General features: G+C 36.8%; 1 protein-coding gene across 5 annotated transcripts in view; it reads right to left on the bottom strand.

Moving 5' to 3' along the window:
• The window catches only part of LOC149774428 (uncharacterized), a 40,818-nt gene extending 26,918 nt beyond the window's left edge, over positions 1 to 13,900 (bottom strand). For 3 of the 5 annotated variants that reach the window (XR_016416837.1, XM_089945216.1, XM_089945218.1), the window contains exons 1-2: positions 13,780 to 13,900; positions 1,779 to 1,901 (exon numbers count right to left, since the gene is read on the bottom strand). The gene's annotated coding sequence lies outside the window, so the exon portion shown is untranslated. Of the gene's footprint in view, positions 1 to 1,778; positions 1,902 to 3,357; positions 3,505 to 13,779 lie in introns of those variants that run through there. The other 2 variants (XM_089945219.1, XM_089945217.1) reach the window with 2 other exon arrangements.
• Between the last annotated feature and the right edge of the window lie 10,125 nt (positions 13,901 to 24,025).

The following is a 24,025-nucleotide window of genomic DNA, read 5'->3' on the forward strand; positions in this document are numbered from 1 at the left end:
TTACAAATAGTGATTACCAAAGCCATTAACCTTAATTATGTAATCTATCAATAGTGATTACAATCCCAACAGGGGCCTCGAGTGGTCAACAGTGCTCTCCGCTACGGATCACTGCCATCTCACCTCTGTCTGCGTGAGTTCGAGTCTCATATTCGGCCAATGTGGTTATGTGAGAAAGCTTGCCAGTAGCTTCTTGTGGGTTGGTGGTTCTTTCCGGGGCTTTTCCTGGGTTCTTACTCCACCATTAATATTGGATGCCATGTATAGCCTACCACGTGGTCAAAATGGCATTAAACCCCACAACAACAACATCAACAACCCTAGTTATGCCATTCACAAATAGTGACTACAATCCGATCAACCCAAATTACAGTATGTAATCCACAAATAGTGATTAACAATCCCATCAATCCTAATTATGTAATCCATAAATACCATTCCCATCAATGCCGGTTATATAACAGAAAGTATGATCCTTTCTGAACTTTTCCGTTAGTGTAAAATTTCATGCAATGTGAAATGTTCTCCATTTCCCAACATTCTAACAATGAGGGTGTTTAATTTTCAATATTGTCATTTCTGCAAAGACTCAAACTATGAGATGATTTAATATATTCCTTCTATTTACCTGAAGCTAATTTTTCATTAGCCCTGTCCTGGTCATGAATGACACCAACATAACACAAAGCAAACATTTCCATATACACACCAACTGTATAATCTTGAAACAATTTATGTATATGTAGTGAACAAAATTTGTTTTTCCCACTTAAAAAGTACACCTCACTTCTCAAAAATGTGGACTGTAATATTCTTCTGGGTAACATATTTAAAAATCAAATGGTAGCCCACAGAGCTACAAAGGAATCAGGGAGCCAATCTTCAGTTCTGGACTTGTGGTATAATTTGGTTCCCATAGTAAACTGCACAACACTAAAAATTAAATAACTTTAAACTTCTGAGTGCTCATGATCATACCTATATTTATCAGTATAGATGTATCCTGGATGAAAGCTTCTGTATAGAGAAAAGGATATGAGCCACAGCATTTTCTGGATCTACATGTGTTTGAAACATGTGCTTTTAATTCCGCACCAAAGAGTTAGGTGCTAATTTCAGTAATGAGTGTTCCAAACTAAACACTGTTAAAGGACTGAAATTCCATCAAGAATACAATGTCTCTATCTTTTTTCAGTTATAATAGGATAAGCTCTCAAAAGATTCTTTTTGCTGAAATCTAACTTTCATTATTAACCAATCCTGGCCAGGCAAACCCATATATACTCTAGTAATCTTCACCCATTTCAGACTGTATTCCAATTTTCCATACAATTAGTATCATGTTTCCTTCTATCACACAGTAATGGCAATTTTAATATGAAACTGTCTGCATAAAGAATTTCCATTTTCCTTAAAATGGATAATATATACCTTTGTTTATACTTATTCTTTTCTGTGAAATACTAATCACAGTAATTGCATTTTGTACACTTCTAGAATGTGTCCTGAGAGCAGTGTATGGTCCATTGCAGTGTTGTGCCTTAAGTGAGCCCAAGGAACATTCTCCAGCCCCAAACAATCAGTGTCCCCTTAAATTTTGTGCATTTTGATATGAAGATCTAATACATACACTGTCCGGTTGACAATTCAACCAAGGTACAACACTGTCACTGGGCTAATGGAATTTAACACCTGGCTGACCATCTCCAATATCTGGTAAGCATGGGTTCCAGACAAAAGATTTCACAGGCTCTAATTTTTAATCATGCAAAGCATACCTGTTGTTAAAAAATTCTTGAATATTTTTCAGAAGTCCTTACAGATGAGAAGTTGTCATTTTTAAAAACAAACAGTATGGTGGCATTGTATTTGTCATCTTGATCCAGTCATATCTCTCATTCCTGTAAAAAAAATATAAAAAAATCAATATGCTGTTGCTAATATAATCCCACTCACCCACATTATATGCACCCACTCACACAAACATAGAAACTCCTCAAAACTGAAAACCCTTGGGACCAAATTTAATTTTCAGTTTTAGTTAACTGAGGATTTTGAAGATGTAAAAATATGTTTCGTAAGTGCTTATTTGACTAGAAAGAAATCACATAGTTATTGACAATTTACCTTAAAAGCTGGCTCTTTTTATGGTGCAAAGACTTTTGAATAGCCTAGTGTCAGCCCTAATTTGTGACAGTGTGCATGTCCTTGCATGCCCCTGGAACATAGTCTCAATGATAAACCTACTACATTATTTCCTAACTGTAAATAATATGACCCTGGATGTGTCAGGACTTTAGCAACTAAATTACATTTCCAAGTTTCTGTTCTTGTTGGTTTTTGGGGTTTATGCCATTTTTTGGCACAAGATATGATAAACATTGTTAGAAGAAGAACTCAAGAAAAGCCTGGAAAGAACCACTGACCCATGGGAAGCAACTGGCAGCTTTCTCACATACCCACATTGGCCAAGTCTGATACTTGAACCCATGCAGAAAGAGGTGAGATTGCAGTGATCAGATTTAGACCACTTGGCAACCCAGGGACCCTCTAAGTTTTAAAACAAGGATTGCTTTTCTGAGTTTTTAAAATGAATAACTTAAATTTGTGATTCAAATTTGTTTTGGTTTTTATAAAAGAGAGGTTTTGGTTTAATGAAAATAAATTATGATATTAAAGAAAGAAATATACAAGACCCCACCTTCCACAAATTTTGATCTTCATTGAACTTGCCCTTGTGAAACATGAATTTAATCCAATACGACAAAATATCACAACAAAAGTAAAATTATATGGTCAAATAAAGTACAGGATGATTTAAGGAAATCACATTTATTTTACAACATATTGCTTTCATTTTTACTGTTTTGTAGAAATGGAAGTAAAAAGATCTGATTAGTATATAAATGGACAAAATTTCTCTTAAATTATAAGCATGCTAATAGTTTATCTTAATAATCTTTTTTTAGTTTAATTTTTTTGTATTCATATTCCTAGACTTCTTCCCTTTAGTAGCCATCATGGTACTGATGTGCCATTAAACCCTAACAGATCAATACATAAACCATCTGGGTTAAATCGTGTTAAGTTTAACATGAATATAAACTATTGTGTGTGCGTGCAGTTCCTAACATCTAGTATTTGCCAAAACATCATTTAAAGTGGAAAAGTAAAATCAAACACATAATACATTGAAGACCAAAACAGATATTCATGTCAAAATACTTAATATGAGTAAGCAACAGCCAACAGCAGCTTCTTGAAAACATCTACAACCTACACATCACTACAGAGCCAAATTTCTAAGAATCCAGGTGAGTCATGACATCACAGAACCTGTTCTAAAACACTTCCTACCTCTCTTGCCTTGACAGAGTACAGCTCCACTACCAGGCACCAAATTACTGACATGTGATTCATGCTGTATGTAACCAGTCTACAGTTTGGAGTCTATTTTTGGATGATGAACTTGGTGCATGTGTGCTGGAAGAAACTCTTGATTTAAGAACCAGTACCACAAGCTAGTTCTGGAAAAAACAATAGTGGATGGGAAGGTGGTGGATGTGTTTGGGGAATGCTAAATTATTTTCAGTATTTGCCTGTATATTCTGCATAATGATATCCAAAATTAGATATAAGTCTTTTCTCACTATAATGCTGTTCAAGGAAGCAATAAAAAGTGTACCAGGCTATATTTAAGGTCACCATATAAAGTACTGGGGAACATTATACATATAACATATAACATAATATAATGGGATGCAACTCCATACCGGAGTAAATTATACATATAACATAATATAATGGGATGCAAATCCATGCAGGGGTAAATTATACATATAACATAATATAATGGGAAGCAACTCCATACTGGGGTAAATTATACATATAATATAATGGGATGCAACTCCATACTGGGGTAAATTATACATATAACATATTATAATGGGATGCAACTCCATACTGGGGTAAATTATACATATAATATAATGGGAAGCAACTCCATACTTGGGTAAATTATACATATAATATAATGGGATGCAACTCCATACAGGGGTAAATTATACATATAACATAATATAATGGGAAGCAACTCCATACTGGGGTAAATTATACATATAATATAATGGGATGTTACTCAACACTGAGGTAAATTACACATATAACATACTATAATGGGATGTTACTCAATACTGAGGTAAATTATACATATAACATACTATAATGGGATGCAACTCCATACTGGGGTAAATTATACATATAATATAATGGGATGCAACTCCATACTGGGGTAAATTATACATATAACATAATATAATGGGATGCAACTCCAAAACAGGGGTAAATTATACATATAACATACTATAACGGGATGCAACTCCAAACAGGGGTAAATTATACATATAACATAATATAACGGGATGCAACTCCATACAGGGGTAAATTATACATATAACATAATATAATGGGAAGCAACTCCATACTGGGGTAAATTATACATATAATATAATAGGATGCAACTCCACACCTGTCTTATAAATTTTGAATCTGCCACCAAGACAGCAACATTGGGTGTGCAGCAATCAGCACTGTTTTCCATCAAGACTAACTAGACACCATATTAAGTTTTTTCATGAAGACTTGATACTAATATGACCATCAATTAAAGAGAACTAGTGACAGGATTTTCAATATATTCATTGTGACAGCAACTATATGAAGCAAGATCAGCTGCATTTCATCTAGGACCAACTAGAAATCCTAATTAATCTTCTGGTTAAAATTCTATGTCAATATGTTTTTCCATGTTGGAGGAGTAGCAATAACAAGATATTCAAGATGGCTCCTATGTTGGCCATATGGGATGTCACATTATCACCATTTTTATCACCGCTCCGGTGGCCTACTGGTCTGCCTTGGATGCGGGAGGTCGTGGGTTCGATCCCCAGTCGAGTCATACCATAGATTTACAAAAATGGTACAGTTGCCTCGCTTGGCGCTCAACATTAAGAGGTTAGTGTTAGGACTGATCGGCCTGGTGTAAGGATAATGTGACTGGGTGGGACATCATGCTACATGTCTGCAGCATGATGCCCCAGTGCTAGACATGACTACAAACTGCTACACTGCAGACATCGTAGCGACATGACTGAAACATTGTTAAAGCTAAGTAAAAAATCCAAATCACACACACACCATTTTTATCAACAAAATAAAATCACAAGATATCTTATAGTTAACGCCCAATGCTGACACAACTTTCCATTTACAAGCAGTAGCAATAAGATTTTCAACATGGCTGCTGTAGTGACCATATTGGATAATAGATCAGTAAAGATTTACTGAAGACAGCTAGACACCACAGAAAGTATTCCAGTGAAAACCCTATGCTGATATACTTTCCATGCAGGAGAAGTAACAATAAAAAGATTTGCAAACATTATGTTCCATTCAGCTGCAGTAGCAATGAGATTCCTAAGATGGCCATTGTAGAAGCCATAATGTATGTCTGGCAGCATCATTTTCATTTAAGACCAACTTGATGCCACAAGAAGGTTTTCTGTTGAAAATGCCATGCTGGTGCAACAGCCATAATAAAGTTTCAAAAGGGGTGTTGTGGTGGTCATTTTGGACATCAGACTGACACCACTTTCATTTAGTACCAACTGGACATCATAAAAAGTCTTTTAATGATGACAATCCATTTGATATGATCATCCATTCAGAATGAGTACTGATGGAAAAAATTTCAAGGTGGCTGCGGTGTAGGCCATATTCCAAGTACAGTTGTTAATCATTTTCATCAAAGATCAACAAGACATCACAAGAAGTCTTCTGATGAAACACCACGTCAAAATGACTCTCCATTCAGGAGAAGCTAGAACAAGATTTTCTAATATGGCTGCCACAGTGGACATAGTCAACATCATGATACCCTCATGCTGATATGACCATTCATTCAGGAGAAGTAGCAATAACAAGATTTTCAAGATGGCTATATTGGATGTCCCAGCGGAGCCATTTTCACTTAGGACTAAAGCAGTTATTGTAAGAAATCTGGTTAAAACCCCAATCCAGTATGACTTTCTGTTAAGGAGAACTAGCTGTAACAAGATTTTAAAGCAGCCTGGCTTGGTGGCTGAATTAGAGATCAGATCAGCCTGGCTTGGTGGTTGTATTAGAGAATTAGCTGTAACAAGATTTTGAAGCAGGCTGGCTTGGTGGCTGTATTAGAGATCAGATCAACCTGGCTTGGTGGCTGTATTAGAGATCAGATCAACCTGGCTTGGTGGCTGTATTAGATCAGATCAGCATCATTGTCAATCAGAAGCAACTAGACATTGTAAGAGGTATTTTTGAAAAACCCATGTTGATATGATCATCCATAAGCAGTGATATCAGAATATTCATGAAAGCTGCTGCTGCAGCCATAACTGATGTCTAAGTAGGCCCATATTCATTTAAGAACAAACTAGACATTGGGATAAGTGTAAGAGTGTGTGTGTGTGTGTGTGTTTTTTTCCTGGCAATCCTCCAAATAGTATTTTTTTAGGATGAGTAGCAATAACAAACTTGTGCTAATGGATTCAAAACAGGCTAGAAAAGAAGTATAATATAAAAATGTATTTTTATTAATTTAAGTTAAACATATAAATAAAAACAGTTCTTTCAGAATAAAGAACATTTTTGGCACTCGCCTCTACAATGAAGGATTGAGTATTTTTTTTAAATTTAAGACAACTGTGTTGCAGATTCATTTTGTTGCATTCTTGAAAATAAAAGTCTTTTAGAAAAATGTTTTCCTGTTACACCTCTCCCGCAATAACTCGTATATAATGGGGTCCAGAAACAAAGACGGCACTATAAGCAAGGATACAAGTTACCAAGGGACCTCACTTAAAATCAAGGTCTTTGCATGCTACAGAATCAACCAGCACAGCTTCAAATGGGACAAATTAAAAGTCACTGCTGAAAAGGTCTTGATGTGCCACAGAACATAACCAACACAGTTTCAAACTGGACCAGTTTACCAATGACTAAAAACCAGCAGTTTCAAATGGGACAAGCTATAGATGACCAATGAGAGGATGACTGTGTGAGTCAGCCAGCACAGTTTCAAATGAAACCAATTAGAAAATGACTGACAACCTGCACAGCTTCAAATGGGACCAATTATAATGACTGACAAAATGGTCTTTCAATTATAATGACTGACAAAATGGTCTTTGTGGAAAAAATTGTCTGGGCCACGTTGAATGCTACTGCATATTTGTCCCCGGCCGAGTAGACAAAGAATCACAGCTGAATGCATTTTCTAACCATAACAATTGCTGAAGTTCAACACTGCTTAGCATCAAACTTGCATTCTTTCTAAATAACTTCTGCCTCATTACAAACATAATGCAAAAAAAAGACCGGTTCTTTTGGTACAGGGACATGATATAAGCTTGATACTACAATGAATAAATATTACGAATATCCTGTGTTGCCGTCTTACACTTGACCCTCACTGTCTTAATGATGTTTGCATTTACGGTGATACAGCAGAACCTGTCTTGAAAGACCACCTCTTTTGCCCAAAAAGTTATGGTCTCTCAAAACAGGTGATCTCTCATAACAGGTCACCATGCTATATAGTGAATAAATTTGTGCACTGAGAGTGTGTGTATGTGATTTGGATTTTTAACGTAGCTTTTAACAATTTTTCTGTCATATCGCTACAATGTCTGCAGTGTGGCAGTTTATAGTGATGTCTAACACTGGGGCATCATGCCGCAGACATGTGGCATTATGTCCCACCCAGTCACATTATCCTGACACCAGGCTGACCAGTCCTAACCCTAACCTCTTAATGCTGAGTGCCAAGCGAGGCAGCTGTTAGTACCATTATTCTAAGTCTTTGGTATGACTCGGCTGGTGATCAAACCCACGACCTCCCGCATTCTAAGCGGACGCTCTAACCACTAGGCTACCAGAGCGGTTTGTGCACTGAGAATGTGGTCTCTCAAGACAAGTGGTATCATACAGAAGTGGTCTTTCAAGACAGGTTTTACTGTACTTTTCATTAATTTAGGAATCATTCTGATGTGGATATAGATTACCTTTCAATAAGCTATCACATCTTTAATATAACTCAAGAGCAAAGACACGAAAAATGTGCTTTTCATCCAGTCAATCAATGTTACAGTTGCTGCAGTCAAGACAGCTGTAGTGATGATACATAGTCATGCCAAAGGGAAGATGTCAGCAGCTATTTCTATAAGCATGTAAATACTTTTCACAAGAAAAATGTTGCCAATTTAGACAGGAAATCAGTATTTTAAGTGTCTTAGCCAATTCCCACCAACTTTCACACAATGTATACAGCTGTAATCTACATGTGTTTACGAAGCATACAGTGTCAGAACAGCCAAAAGGTCAACATCTAGATAGGGTAATGACCTAGAAATGTTTTTGTTCTTTTGGGCACTTGGTAATCTTTCTGTTTTTAGGCAATCAGCAATTTTCCTGTTTATGGTACTCATGTGTAGCTCACTAGAATTATGGTTTAACAAATATGGATCATTCAGTTGAAAGTTGATGGAAATTGGGATGGTTGGAATTCATCTTTCAAATGCAAAATAATGACATTTGTCTTCTGAAAAGAAACTGAATACCTATATAAATATATGCTGGTGTCTTTACCTTGGTGTGACAGTGTATTAATAAGGCAAGTCTTTACCTTGGAATGACAGTGCATTAATAACGACACACAGTCCTGAAAATACTGGTGACCTGTGGCAAGCATAACAATGTCTGACTAGACAAAAATACAAAGTTGACATTCACTTAACTTCTCCCACATCTAACTCGTAAAGAAATGTGATAGCTCACTGAAAAGTAAACTTAAGATACCAGGAATACTAAAAGGTTTTAGTGTAAATGTGAACATCACTAAGAAGTCAAGAGCTACTGGTGTAACTAATATCCCAAGTTACTAACCTTGTACCAATTTACATGTTATAGAAGCCATGTTTTAGAGCATACTATTTTCATTCTTTTTACCCAGTTTAATATCAAGCTTGCATCAGACACCCACACTTCTTTAGTAAGCAGTGTATTGGAGAAGTGTACTTTGTTGAGCATAATGAGGACAGGGACAAGTAACTCTTGCAACTTATTTGTCACAGGGCAGAGTGCTAGGGCAATTTTTTTTCTGTAGCCATGAAAATGTTACGATCATACCTCTTTGAACAGTCACCTTTATAAAGAAGTCAATTGGTCTCAACAACCCACCTCCCTCTTTAATAAAAATCATGTACATAACAGTCACCAGCTTTCTGGTGTCAGAAGCCAGGTGTTTCCAAACCAATGATTTTTCACTGCTTTAATTGGTCAGTGGTGATAGCATCCTTTCTTCGTAAGCTAATGAGGTCAATATGTGTAATTATAACATGAGGCAGCGTAAGAAAAGGCTCAAAACAATTTTTGTGTTTGTGTGATTTGCATTTTTAATGTAGTTTTACAAAAATTTTAGTCATATGGCTCCCAAAAGTGTTAATATATGCCAAAAACTGAATATATGTAAACAACATTTTTTATGCACTGATTGCATACCTTTGTGCTTATATTTATTGAATATTTATAAAACTGACCTCAGAAATTCCAATTTTGATTTTTATCTGCAAGATTAACATTTTCCTACTTAAAAATTCTTAAAACATTTTATTATTTAATTGGATCTGTCTATTTGCCAGTATTCACTGGTCAGGTACACACATGTGAAACAACTTTTATGTTAATTAACCATATTTTGTTTAAAAACTACATTTGTTACACATAACTTAGACACCAAATCCCAACTAAGATGACAGATCCTCATTAAGTATTCAAATAAATTAAAATAAAATATTACATGTGATGTTGGAAAGTTTATAACTTCGTAAATTATTTTAAACAAAAGCAAAATAACTAAATGGGTGGAGAGAAAATATGTTTGTCAAACGGTTCTGCATATAACATTATATAACATAGAGATAATGAACTTTGGTGCCTTAGTTATTGGTGTTACCAAAAACCATAGTCCAGAAGATTGATTGATTGCTTGATTGATTTTATTTTTAGTGGCACATCAGCACTGTAAGGCTATTTAGCAGTCCAGAAGATAGTCAAAGCAGCACAGTACTTGCTGCACATGGACAAATTTTGCTGATTTAAGTACAAGTACAAAAGCCATTACTAAATCCTAAGTTAAATGCAGCTCTATGTTTCGAGAACTATCAGGGTAACACAATAAAGAGTTCCCATGTCAACCGATGGATTCCACATATATAGTTGTGGACAGGAAGTTCAATACATTTGAATTTTGACTCATAGTTTCAAAAGATGATAGTTTATTATGGGCTGTATGTGTGTAATAAAAAGGTTTTAACTTGTTTTCTTATCTGTTGGCTATTATTTTCTTCTGGTGTCTTTGTTGTAATCATAAAGAACAATAAAGAGTACATGGTTTGGTTGACCTGATGAGTTACATGCGTGACTAATATTATATATTTCCAGGTCTTAAAGTTTGCAAAATTGTAAAGGTACATTTTTCTGGCCTTTGATTATATATTATTTTGTTTTCAATAAATTCATAATGATGCATTTTCTTGCTCTTAACTTTGGCAAAATTACATAGAGCTGCTTCAAGGAAAGTGATGATGTAATAAAATGGCGGTATAAAATGTCCCTAATTGTCAAATATTTTGCTCTTATCAATGGATGCAATTATTATTATAACTAATTATATGATGCTGGAGGTATTTTAATTATTACTGCATTTACATATCTACATCTGGCAGCTCTAAGATAAACTTCTCTCACAATTTTTTCACTCTAAAGTCATTCAGCGGCAGAGGTACCCACGATCTCGGCCAAGCACAGCTATGATGTCTGCAATCTGGCAGTTTATAGTGATGTCTAGTAATGGGGCATCATGCTGCAAACATGTGATATCATGTCCAACCCAGTTACATTATCCTGTCACCAGACCAACCAGTCCAAACACTAACCTCTTAATGCCGAGCGCCAAGTGAGGAAGCTGTTAGTACATGAACCATATTTATAAGTCTTTGGTATGACTCAGTCTGTGTTTGAACCAGTGGCCTCACATCTAAGGCAGACACTCTAACCACTTTGGCCACTGGAGCAGTGGATGGAAAACCAGTCATGTTGTTTAATTAATCAGAAAGCGAAAGCATTATTTTCTGCCAAATAGTTTAGGATGAGTAGATATAACAGACTTGTGCTAATAGATGGAAAGAAGACCATTCCATAGGCTCTTCTGATTAATGAAAATTTGAGCTAAAAACAAGCTTGAATGGTGAATTTGCATCCACGGGTCATCTATGTACAAAGCCGAGTTTGGCCTTTTCCCATGGGTGGTAGCTAATGACAGATTTGAGGACAATTAAAAGCAATGACTGACTGGGAGCTATCTCCAAAAATCTGCTGGCAAACAGGAAATTGCTCATTTGCTAAAAAAAGACTTCTATACCCCATAAGTGATTATAGTTGCTTTTGTTTTTGAGCTCTGTACATAGCATCAAGAATTAATGATACATGACACATTCAAGGACATATTTCAGTACAAAACCTTTCGACTGGTACTGTAAAAAAAAGAATAGCTGAATAAACATAAAATCCATTCATGTTCTAACAGCAGTCTATAATTTGCATATTTCACTGGGATTATAACTGCTTATAATTTAAATTCTATCAAATGACGATTGATGTGTTATAAATATTAAACACACTCTAATCATTATTTACATACCTACGGAACACAAAGCAATTTGTTGTGTTTTTAAATCATTTAATTATATCACGAGAAACTAAAATTTGCAAAACAAAGAATTCTCCTTCCAAGTTTTTTACATGCCTGGCTGAATAAGATGTACTGTTATTCATAACAAATACCTCTAATAGACATCTTGGAACGATTAAAGCCCTTTTTAAACACACATAACTCAGCCATCGTCTTGCAACTAGAGAGGCAAATCTATCAAAGTAATGAACAGACAAACTCAGAACAGTTGTTTTTATCCACAATTGTATACATAGATCTTTACAGCAACACTCTTAGAGGTCACAAAAACACAATTAAACAAAGAGGTTGTTGTTGTTGTTGTTGTAGTAGGGCTTAACGCCATTTTTCAGGACACGATAGGCTATACATGGCGGCCAGTATTAATGGTGGAGGAAAAACCCGGGAAAACCCCGGAAAGACCCACTGACCCATGAGAAGCTACTGGCAAGCTTTCTCACATACCCACATTGGCCGAATCTGAGACTCAAGCCCATGCAGACAGAGGTGAGACGGCAGTGATCCGTAACGAAGAGCACTTTAGACCACTCGGCCACTCGGGCCCCCCAACAAAGAGGTCAAATAGTTGATACTTGACTGTTTATAAAAGAACCCTCCCACCCCTATAAGCATTTGATGAAGGGATTGGCCTTATCAAAAGAAATTTGGTGGCAATGACCAGAAAGAGATATTGCAATTTCTTAAAAGACACAAGTCCTTTCTGAGAAAATAAACATACTATTAAAGTAAATGTCATTACGGTCATGGTTGCACATTTACTCATCTTAAATTAAATATAAACTGTATTAAAATTTAATACTAATTTTGTTTAACAAAATTCTTTTCAATCCTCAGATGAAGATGTTTGACTGCTATGACTTTTACAAAGGTGGCCAGGTATTAAACTTGTTCAAGAAAAGTCAGTGAGTCTAATATAGAGCAATACGAATTTGTTTATCAACATGCGCAGCTTTCATTGTGAAATCACAGCACACAACTTTCAATCTGGAAAGCTTAATCCTGTCCAAAAAGGTCCATGCACTTTAACATTGATTTTGTTGTATGTACTTCTCGAGGCGTTTAAATAATGACCTTCCAAAGGTATATGGATGTTTCAGGATCTAAATAAACTACATACTTGCCATTTAAAGGTAAGAATCAATTTCAATTTTTTTTTTACACCCATTACTGAAATAGGACTGCTGAATGCATAAAACTACCTTGCATCACTAGAACATGTGCAGATATTGAAAGACGGATACAGTGTTTAGAATCTAGATACCAAATTTTGGAAACACTTTACTGCATGCTTTATATTGAACTAACTCCATATATGCAAAACTGTGCAAAATCTACACACAAAAAATGAACTATCTGAATAATATAAGTATAGTTTTTGTTCATTCAGAAACTGTTGACTGTTGTATTAGCAGCGCCCTTGAAAACTGTAACGTTCGCTGAATTACTGTTTTCGACTGCCGCACAGACGGAAAGACAAATTTATTTATATTTATTTATTCTGATTCCATTTACATACCAAATTTATTATTTTGTAATCATTCTACACAAAAAAATTTCATATCCATTAAACCGTAGCAAGTAATCGTGTATCTTCTTACTTTTGAGAAAAAGTTAACTTGTTTACGATGAATCATCGTCGGAGGCCAATGTCCCTTATCTTCCTGTTTTGGGAACGGATTTCACCATTCTACGACACTTTTGTCTGTAAATATGTAAACATTCCTACCCTCCCTTAAGGACTGATGAAGAAACGTCTTTAAACGGAATCGACCATCACTAGAACAGATTAAATGTATACTGATCCTATGAATGAATCATCGCTCACTCCACACAACTTGACCCCGGAATGTAAATACAACCTCGTATCCATGAAAGAAAACTAAACTGCTGTCAACGGCGTTCAAGAAATAAAAACTACTTAAAATACTTACCTTCGAACTTGTAAACGTTATTAAAAACCCCTGTGTACTGAAGTGGATAGCCCAAATAGTATGTGCCCATTTAACTTAAGATTCATTCATACCGCCATCTTCGTATTTTACTAGTGATGTCACTATGACGTCACGGGATGCTGATTTACTATACATTCATAGTTTCAACCACCTGCCACACTCAATTTGCCTAATGAAAGAAAGGCATTTGCGCAAGATGTAGGCGCTAGTGTAATTAAATGTGCGTGTGTGTGTGTGTGCGTGTGTGTGTGTGACACCTTGGTAACTTACAAGATAAACAACACGTTTTACTACAAACACGTGTTAGTCCTCTGTTTAAATGAATACCAGATTAAGTTTTATGCCGACTCTGCTTTCGGGTAGGGGATCTTGAGTTGGTCATTTCCGTCCGTCCTGGGAAAAGCTTGTTCGTAATAATGCACGATAACAACATGGAACTCTTCGCGTATAAATCAAATCGACTTTAAATAAATAATTTCAAAGCAGACTTCGCATCTTTCAAGCGCGAGCACTCCACATTGAACATTCAAGAACAACTTGGCGCCAAACTGCACATGAGACGGAGTCTAGAAAAGAACTATGCTGGTTGTGTTAAATTCACGTATAAACTGCAGTGAACATGCAGGTTGAATCCTCCTCCATAATATATCATTTCTTTCTGTATTATTCCACTATATTTTTTATTTGTTATTTTGTCCGCTTCCAGCTTTACTTATTTTCTGTTCTTCTCCACCAATTTGCTTAAAAAGAAACATAACAAATAAAGTATTCATAGGTCGATTACTTAATTTGATTTTTATCCGATTAGTCTAAAGCATTTTGTTTTTAAAAACTTTTTTGTACTAATCCGATTAGTCTAGAGTAATTTTCCCACATGTTTACAAAACTTTCCAGCCCCGGATCGGAATGGGAGGGGGTTTCCAGTGTTTCCGCCCCCTCACCGCCCAAGAAAAGAACAAACAGCAATAATAATTAAAAAAAAACAGAGACACACAGACACACTCACACACACACGAGCATAGTCACTGGCCACTTGAAATTTGACCAACATTTTATTCTTACGCAAGTTTATTGGGTCTTACGTACACTCTGAATAAACAGACACATAGACTTTTGCTTTGGTGCCCTTTCGACGAATTTGTCAGGGCTCTTTTGAGATTTTGGAAACTCCCCAGCCCAACACTTGACCTGATCCGGCCGTGCTTTCTGTACTAACTCATTGTGATAACCTTCTTCCTTTGACATTATGTAAGATTTTTACATAGGAAAATAGGAATGTTTGTAGGATTTTGTGACATATACTACTATGACTGCAGCTTGGACTTAACGTCATTTATTTCTTACAATCAAAAATCTTGCTTTTACAAATGGAAAAACCACACTGAATGCAATTAAAAGAGTTACGTGTTTGAGAGAGAGAGAGAGAGAGAGAGAGAGAGAGAGAGGACATTGGTGTACACCAGAAAAGCATATTCAGTACATACCTCAATTTTCCTGGATAAGCCAGTTTTAACGGGGTGGGGTAGGGTAGCCTAAAAGACACTGTTATCATCAAGAGACAGACAAAGGGAGGGGTTGTGTCGATCGTTTCGAGAATGTTCTTATGCCCATTGAATAATATACATGTTGTTGTTGTTGTTGTTGTGGGGTTTAACGCCATTTTTCAGCACACGATAGGCTATACATGGCGGCCAGTATTAATGGTGGAGGAAGAACCCGGGAAAACCCCGAAAAGAACCATCGACCCACAAGAAGCTACTGGCAAGCTTTCTCACATACCCACATTGGCTGAATCCTAGACTCGAACCGCCGCAGAATAATATACAATCTTGACCTAGTCTACGGTTGTGGCCGATGTAACTTTAATTTTCTCTTCTTGTTTTTTTTTCAGGAAAGATATATTTTGCTGATGTATTTTGGGCTACAAATGTTACTAAGACATAAACTGAAAAATAAACAAAAATGCTACACTGAAATTATTCCTCCAATACCAGGCACAGATTTCCCTTTTAAATGTTCAAGGAAGGTAAATCCCTTTGACAATTTGCAACCTTTGTAAGGGTTTTGTTCCTTTAATAGCGTTGCGTGAAACACGTACTGTACACTTCGTCTAAACATATGGGTTCCACTCTGTAGTTTCATATTTTGCACAGGCTTTGGGTCAATGTTATTTAGTCAAGTTGGGACGACGTTGGAGATAAGTTGGCATCCGCTGGGCCAACATTGTTCCAACGGAGGATAAATGAGTAAATGATGTTTGACATCCATATGTGACATCACGTTACATTTTACATGAATCAACATGAGGAATGTGCTATAAAAAGATTGTATTCCAACGGGTTTTATCCTTATAAGAAACAGAAATTAAGTTTAAAAAAACTTTACTTATTTATTTAGTCTTTATTTAGATATAATTACAAAACTATTACACAAACGGTTAGACTTAATGTTCCGGTCAGTTCACGCTAGAACAAATCCATGCCGTATGATTTCCACCAATATTTGTAATTTCTGTGCCGAATACGTTGTTGTTGTTGTTGTGGGGTTTAACGCCATTTTGCAGCACACGATAGGCTATACATGGCGGCCAATATTAATGGTGGAGGAAGAAGCCGGGAAATCCCCAGAAAGAACCACCGACCCTCGAGAAGCTACTGGCAAGCTTTCTCACATACCCACATTGGCCGAATCTGAGACTCGAACCCACGCAGACAGAGGTGAGATGGCAGTGATCCGTAACGGAAAGCGCTTTAGACCACTCGGCCACTCGGGGCCTTGTGCCGAATACGATTCTCAGATATGTACAGATATAATATCATAAAACCCATGAAAACAAACCTTCGTACATGATACAAAATGAAAATTATTCCAATAGCAACAGGAGAGCAAAATTTTCCAGCAAACACCAATCCCACCCCCTACTCGACCCCCGAAAGAGCAACAAACAATCACGTACTGAACCATTGAAAAAGAAAGTTATGCTTCATGTAAGGTTTCTACAAATGTAGCTTAAAGGGGCATCACGTCATTTGTTGTATAGGTAGAAAATAATAAACGTGGAAAACTTTGCCAAACATTGGGCTATTGCATTCATCCTAACGACGGCATTGCAAAAATAAAACAACGATAGCCAACTTGTATTTGTCCAACGTCGGAATTACGAATGCCAAACAAAGCTGGCCAACATGTTCTAAAGATTGCAACTGAAGAATGATCCGTTGTTAAAACACCAAGAAACATCTTACATACAGACATACAAATAGACTGACACATATAGACGCATAAATAACTGAACATTACACTGTGCTTCAAAATGATAAATATCGGCAACCATGTATATTACATATAAGGAGATATACAACCTGACATACACAACACATAAAAAGATGAACGTTAAAATTTATGTGAAATTGTAGTATGCAGGCAGCCTTGTGTGCAAGCGCGCGCGCGCGTGTTTGTAAAGTATTATAATACTGTATTTATGACATATCAAGAACCTTTATGAAATCGAAGTCTTGTATTATATACTACAGTAGTCGTAAAGCTTTCGTCTATAAGAGTTTTACCTACTTGGTAACAAAGTATGTATACATGTATGACCATTTGTTCACGAAGTTTCTAATACACTGCTTAACCTTGGAAATATATTTTCAGCCTTTAAATATCTACTAAAAATCTGAATCAAAACACCAAAATATAAATTTAACTGAATTATCAGAAAATGCTCTCCCTATATCGAATCATGCCATTTGTTGTTTGAGTAGTCTGGGCGTGAGCGAGACAAGTGAGGGAACTGGCCAATGTTCAGCAGCATAGCGCCTGACTACAACACTATGTCAAGAGACTGATGGTGATAATGATGAGCGAGTGAGCATGTCGTGTACTTATATCACATTCTCGTTACGAGTTAGGTCCCTTTGCAAACTTGCGAATACTTCTGTCGGCGTGAATCAGTTTAATTTGTATTGTGTACCAGATCGGTGTGATTACAACAGCGTCCGAATGGCAATTAGAGGTTTAGAGTGAATGCTCAGTTTTAGAAAGCACATTTATATACCAAATATATGAGATGAAAGGAACAAAGTTTTGTTTTAGCAGGTCCGATTTTCATAAAATTCAGGGTGCTTTAGTCTTCATAAGAGTCTATGAGAGTTCATTTATCAGAACAGTGACACGGAAAAATACAGAATTTCGGCTCTTTTGGAAATATTTATTCTAGTTGATTTGATAAATTTAAAAAATTTAAACGGATGCAGAGTCATTATATTTTAACTGAAAGTACGATATAATGACCAGCTGCAGCTATACAGAATATGTGTTTTGGTCGTAGGAGGTGAAACAGGTCCCCATTTCTGGCAGTTTTCGTTTCAAAGATTTAACCTCAGACAGACGACATACAGGCTAGAAAGTGACATTTTGTGAAAACTTAATATCTGAATGCACCTCCCCGTTTCTTTTTATCCTTCCCCCACCGAATTAAGAAACGAAAGGTACAAATGAGATGGGCGTTTCACTCCAAACTGAAGTTTTCAGTGTAAAAGACGACCATGCTCGCCAGTCCATTTTCAGCGAAGGGGTGTATGTAAGACCACACAAGTATGTACATAGACGTGTATGTCGTCTGCTTCCGATATTTACATTTTCGAATCAAGCAAAGTAAAAGAATGACAAGTACAAATTTGCCTTTAACATGGATTTAACAAGAGGTGTAATTTCTATGGGCATGTGTGAAAAGAGATATAACTCTAACTCTCAACAGTCTGGTAATTTACGGAATTATCCGGCAGTCACCGAAGAGGATGAACTACGTCACAATGTTGGCCGAGGAAAACAGACACTTACAGTGTACGCAATATGGCGGCGTGTTAGTATGGAAAGTCCGTTAAGCAGGGCCACTTTGGTTACAGTCAGGTTAGAAATTAAAAATCAATAAATAAATTGGCTAAGTTCTGTGCACTTTTTTATTTCCGTTATTAAGATCGATAGGGGGTACAAACAAAAGGGGAAGTATATTCAGACTATCGAATGTAACCTTAGCGCACGGGAGATACATCTGTTGAAACAATATTAACGTGTTGAGTCCATTTTAAGCGTAAATAGGTTTGGGTGCTTTACGGCACAGGAGCACAAGAAGGTTATTTAGTGCCGAGATAATTAAAGTGCCTTCCTCAAGGACACACCACGGTAGCTGACCAAGTGTGGTCCGATGCAAGGATTCTAACCAGCACCCTTTGTCGAAACCTGTTGATTAATATCAAATCCATAGAATTACATTTATATATGATTTTGTGCTTAAGTAGCACATATACGAGAGAGTGTGAGTACCGTGAACTATTTTATTAATTTGATCTTGCCATTCCATGCAGGGAGTTTTATTTGTTTAATTGCGCTGCTTGAAGCACATAGATTCATCACCTATATCATACTATAGGTTCCATTCCACATTTTCGTATTTTGCACAGTAGTATTCAAGGAAGGGAAAGACGAGATCGTATGATTTATTACCAAAGAATTAGGGATGCTTTATGTGGACATGAACCATTTTCATGCAAGAAACAATATTTACCAGATGTTACGGTTCTCGAGCTCACTGCGATTGTCACAGGGTTCGAATACGAAACTACGCCTTTAGAGTGATAGTCCAGTTTTAAAAAGCAAACATTTGTTGCAAATAGTTGCGATGAAAAGAAATACGTTTGGCATGTCTATAAATGTCGTCTTGACAAAGAGGAATTATGGTACTTGAACGTCCAAACGTAGTTGTAGGAAAATTGGTTTATACGAACATTAAGGCGACAAAAATACCGAATTTAGACTATTTTGGATACATGTTTGATAGTTCACAAGCTGGTTTGAAACGGGTGCAGATGTAGTCTGATTTAAATAATAAAACAGAATGTCCAGCTACACATATAGATAAATCTCGTTTATTTTCGAACATAGTTCATGTTTTGAGGTCGTTTGAGATAAAAGAAAGCCGCAGTTTTGGATCTTATGAGATGAAAATAGTCGCCGTTTCTTGGCAGCTTTTACTGCAAAGATTTGAAGTCAAGTATACATCATATGTGCCACGTAACTTCTGGAGCATGATCAAAGCGCAGGGGATATAAATATCTGCCAAACTTCATTGCTTGTCATCAAACTCATTTAACGATTTTCAGATAATTAATGGCAACTTTGTTCTCGTTTAGATTAACCACCAACCACAGGTAGGCGAGGTGTTTAATGTCCATCAGCAACAACACGTTCTCCTCGAGGTGGATCTTGCCATTTTGTATGGAATTGATATCATTGTCTGATTGTAAGTATACATTATATTAGTTTCTAAAATTATAACTACCATCTCAGAGAGCGAATAATTTTTCTATTTAGCTTGAATATCATACAATCATAATTCAGATTATGCTGTAAGATGTCTTGCCCATTGTCATTTCCACAGCGTTCGAATGGTTAACTACGTATTCAGGTATCTTGCCCATTGTCATTTCCACAGCGTTCGAATGGTTAACTACGTATTCGGTTATCTTGCCCATTGTCATTTCCACAGCGTTCGAATGGTTAACTACATATTCGGGTATCTTGCCCATTGTCATTTCCACAGCGTTCGAATGGTTAACTACATATTCGGGTATCTTGCCCATTGTCATTTCCACAGCGTTCGAATGGTTAACTACATATTCGGGTATCTTGCCCATTGTCATTTCCACAGCGTTCGAATGGTTAACCACGTATTCGTGTATCTTGCCCATTGTCATTTCCACAGCGTTCGAATGGTTAACTACGTATTCGGGTATCTTGCCCATTGTCATTTCCACAGCGTTCGAATGGATAACTACGTATTCTGGTACCTTGCCCATTGTCATATCCACAGCGTTCGAATGGGAAACTACATACTGAGAAAGTACTCTAAGTTTTAAAAAAAAAAACAATATACTTGATAACATTGGTAACAGAATTGGAGGAACTGTAAAAGCAAATATTCATTGATATCTTTTCTCAAAATAAAAAAGAAAATGTCAGTGGAGACAAAGTCGTTAATACAATTTACCATGTAACATTATCTGCTCTTACTGTTGCCTACATTATGCTTTTGAAAAAGCTATTGAAGTTCACAGTTGGTCACTGTCAACAATGAATATTAAAGAAGCTCTGGACCTATTCCCTACCTGGTGTATATTTTCATACGTCTGATTTTTAAATCTAGTTAAACAGTTTATCGAACCAACTTGTCTAATTTTTCCAGTGATGATCTTTTGTAAGTATGATTCAATAGCTCATAAACTTTTTAATGTTGCCGCCGTATAACCTGTACTCATTTTTTTTCTTGAACGAATCTCTAAATATTTTTCGTGATCACTATGCTAAATTTTTTTATTCCAAGATTTTTTCTTCTTTCTGTAATTTACTTATACTTCCTTTGGGTTTGGAAAAGCAGTATTAATGTTTTCATCGTTGATTTTTTTTAAACGCATATTTAACTACTAATTGCACGTAAACAAATTTAGATATGTATTTTCTCTATTTTAATTTATTTATCTTCGAAAATTTAGTACGAATTACTATTTTGTTTTTGTTTTGGCTACAGCATTTCATTGTATATTTCACTATTATTTTCAGATGTGTAACAAAAGATAACAGCAAAAGGTTGTAAAAAATGTAAAATAATAAAAATTAAATACAGCAAAAATAATTAAACTATCTTTAACTTTGAACTTTGTTGCAACGATTTGCATAATGCCCACCAGAGTATCGAAAACGTTTGACCTAGGTGTAGTATATATTGAAACTACACAATTTACCATGACCAGGCAAGATCACATTTCTGTTCAGCTTTTGTATTAGTCAGGTCCCATTTTGTTGTTAATATTAACACGCGTCTTTATGCGCGAGTATCACACATGAGATCAGCTCCTCCATGGTTGCCATTCCGTTTTCTAGGCTTTTTTCTTTTGCGATCAGGTGTTATCTTTGGCGTAGTTTTATTTACTTATTTTGTCATTCTGTTACGCGACTGTCATGCATGAACACCATATAAGACTCCGTTATTGCCTAGTGTCAATCTGACCGATACGCTGCTTCATGTATTCATGTAACAAGTTTCTATTTTGTATATCATGCCTAAACGTCAAACTATATGAGCCATTTCTTCACCCCCGAAGTGAATATTTGCATTTTATGCATTTTTTGAATATCTAATGAGGTAAATTAAAAATATTAGGTTTTCCAATTTCTTTACATAATTTAATGGTTATTTTATTATACACCGTCACAGCAATGGCGACACGAGGGTTGGTGTCACCCAGTGCGGTAACTCATGGTGTCACCCACATGGACCTCCTTCCGTAACAGACCATACGGAATCCTTAGTAATGTCATTTTGGTGTCCTCCCTCTGATGATGTCACCCGGTGCAGTCCGCACCCCCGTACCCCCCTAGTGACGCCACTGCGTCAGTTTATCTTCACATATCTTTTAATTACATCTCTGAGATAGTTTCGAAGAAAGAACATACAGTTTAAAAGTTTATTTTGGTCCCTTTATATTTGGATGTTTTTCTGAAAAACAAGCGTTAAAATAAGTAACCCATGGTTCGTTGCTCCAGACCTGGAAATAACTAACAGCAGCTTAACCATTACTGTAACAATTGGGCCATTATTTATGTGTGTGTGTGTGTGTGTGTGTATGTGTATGTGATTTGGATTTTTAACGTAGCTTTAACAATATTTCATTCATATCGCTACGACGTCTGCATTGTGACAGTTTATAGTGATGTCTAGTACCGGGGCATAATATCGCGTTCATGTATCATCATGTACCACCCAGTCACATTGTGACAGTTTATAGTGATGTCTAGTACCGGGGCATAATATCGTATTCATGTATCATCATGTACCACCCAGACACATTGTGACAGTTTATAGTGATGTCTAGTACCGGGGCATAATATCGTATTCATGTATCATCATGTACCACCCAGTCACATTATCCTGACACCAGGTCGACCAATCCTAGTACTAACCTGTTCATGCGGAGCGCCTAGCGAAGCAGCTGCTAGTACCATTTTTATAAATCTTTGGTAGGACTTGGCCAGGGTTTGAACCCGCAACGCCCCGCATTCTCCGCAGAGGACGCTCTAAGCACTAGGCCACTGGAACCGTCATTATTTATGTGTTGTAGGAATTCTAATGCGTCGATTATGTTTCAGAAATTTATTAGTTTGCTCCTTGTGTTACCATTCTTTCTTTAACACAAGCTTTGTGTTGATAGAATAAGGCGGGTGACTATCAACAACGAACCAATTAGACATGTGAGGGAATACCATCATGGACAACCGAAAGCGTAAGCGTGAAGCCGGTGTGAGGGAGGAATCGTCTACCGACGAAGGCATTACCTTCGACATTTAGTTAACACGCCTAGGAAATATTACCTTGTACGAAGGAAATATTGTATCTCTCATCTTTCCATAGTTACCCTACGAGAACGTTTCTTTAGCTAATCGGAAAAAATTGATGAAGCAAGTAGGTACTCTGGAAGACCCTTACATATAGGGGAGGCTCAGAAGAGCCGTCAGTTAAGGATCAAAATCAGGGAAAGCATCTGAAATGATTAAGGACAGAGGAATAGAGAATGCATCCTAATCTGCACCATCATCTAACTTTCTGAGACGATCGGCAAGACCCTAAGATCAACCTTGGGTTTTTCCCGCATAGCCGAGGCTACCGCGACATGGATCGTTCTAGCAGCCGTCCGTATGCCATTTTTAAGGTTTGTATAATTGTTCATCTCGTCCAGAATTTACTCGACCTTAAACAGGTAGGCATTGGGAGACTAATTTTGTTTTGGCGTTTACACTTTGTCAGGACCAGAATCACGCTTTAACGCCTTGACTAGGAGGCGTCGGAAAGTAAATTTTCAATCAAAGAGAAGAGCCCGTACACGAGTGATGCGCCGTCCAGCGCTATATCGAGAGGGGCATCCGCCAGAAAAACTAGCATCCCCACAGTTGCAACCGCGCCGCATATAGCTACAGTGTAAAACACCTCCGCCATACCGTCACTTTTCGTCAATACTTTTAACAGAGGGAGCGTCGCTGCTCAGTCTCAGACCTGAGCTGAACTTCAGTGCTGCCAGTCTTTTAAGGTGGTACTTATGGGGTTGTCCTGGTGAGTTACAACAGGAAGAACGGGCAATACCCATAGTTATATTGTCATTCATGTTCGGATTCG

The sequence above is a fragment of the Sinohyriopsis cumingii genome, unplaced genomic scaffold, assembly GCF_028554795.1.
Source record: "Sinohyriopsis cumingii isolate HCF-2022 unplaced genomic scaffold, ASM2855479v2 utg000229l, whole genome shotgun sequence".
Classification (NCBI taxonomy): domain Eukaryota; kingdom Metazoa; phylum Mollusca; class Bivalvia; order Unionida; family Unionidae; genus Sinohyriopsis; species Sinohyriopsis cumingii.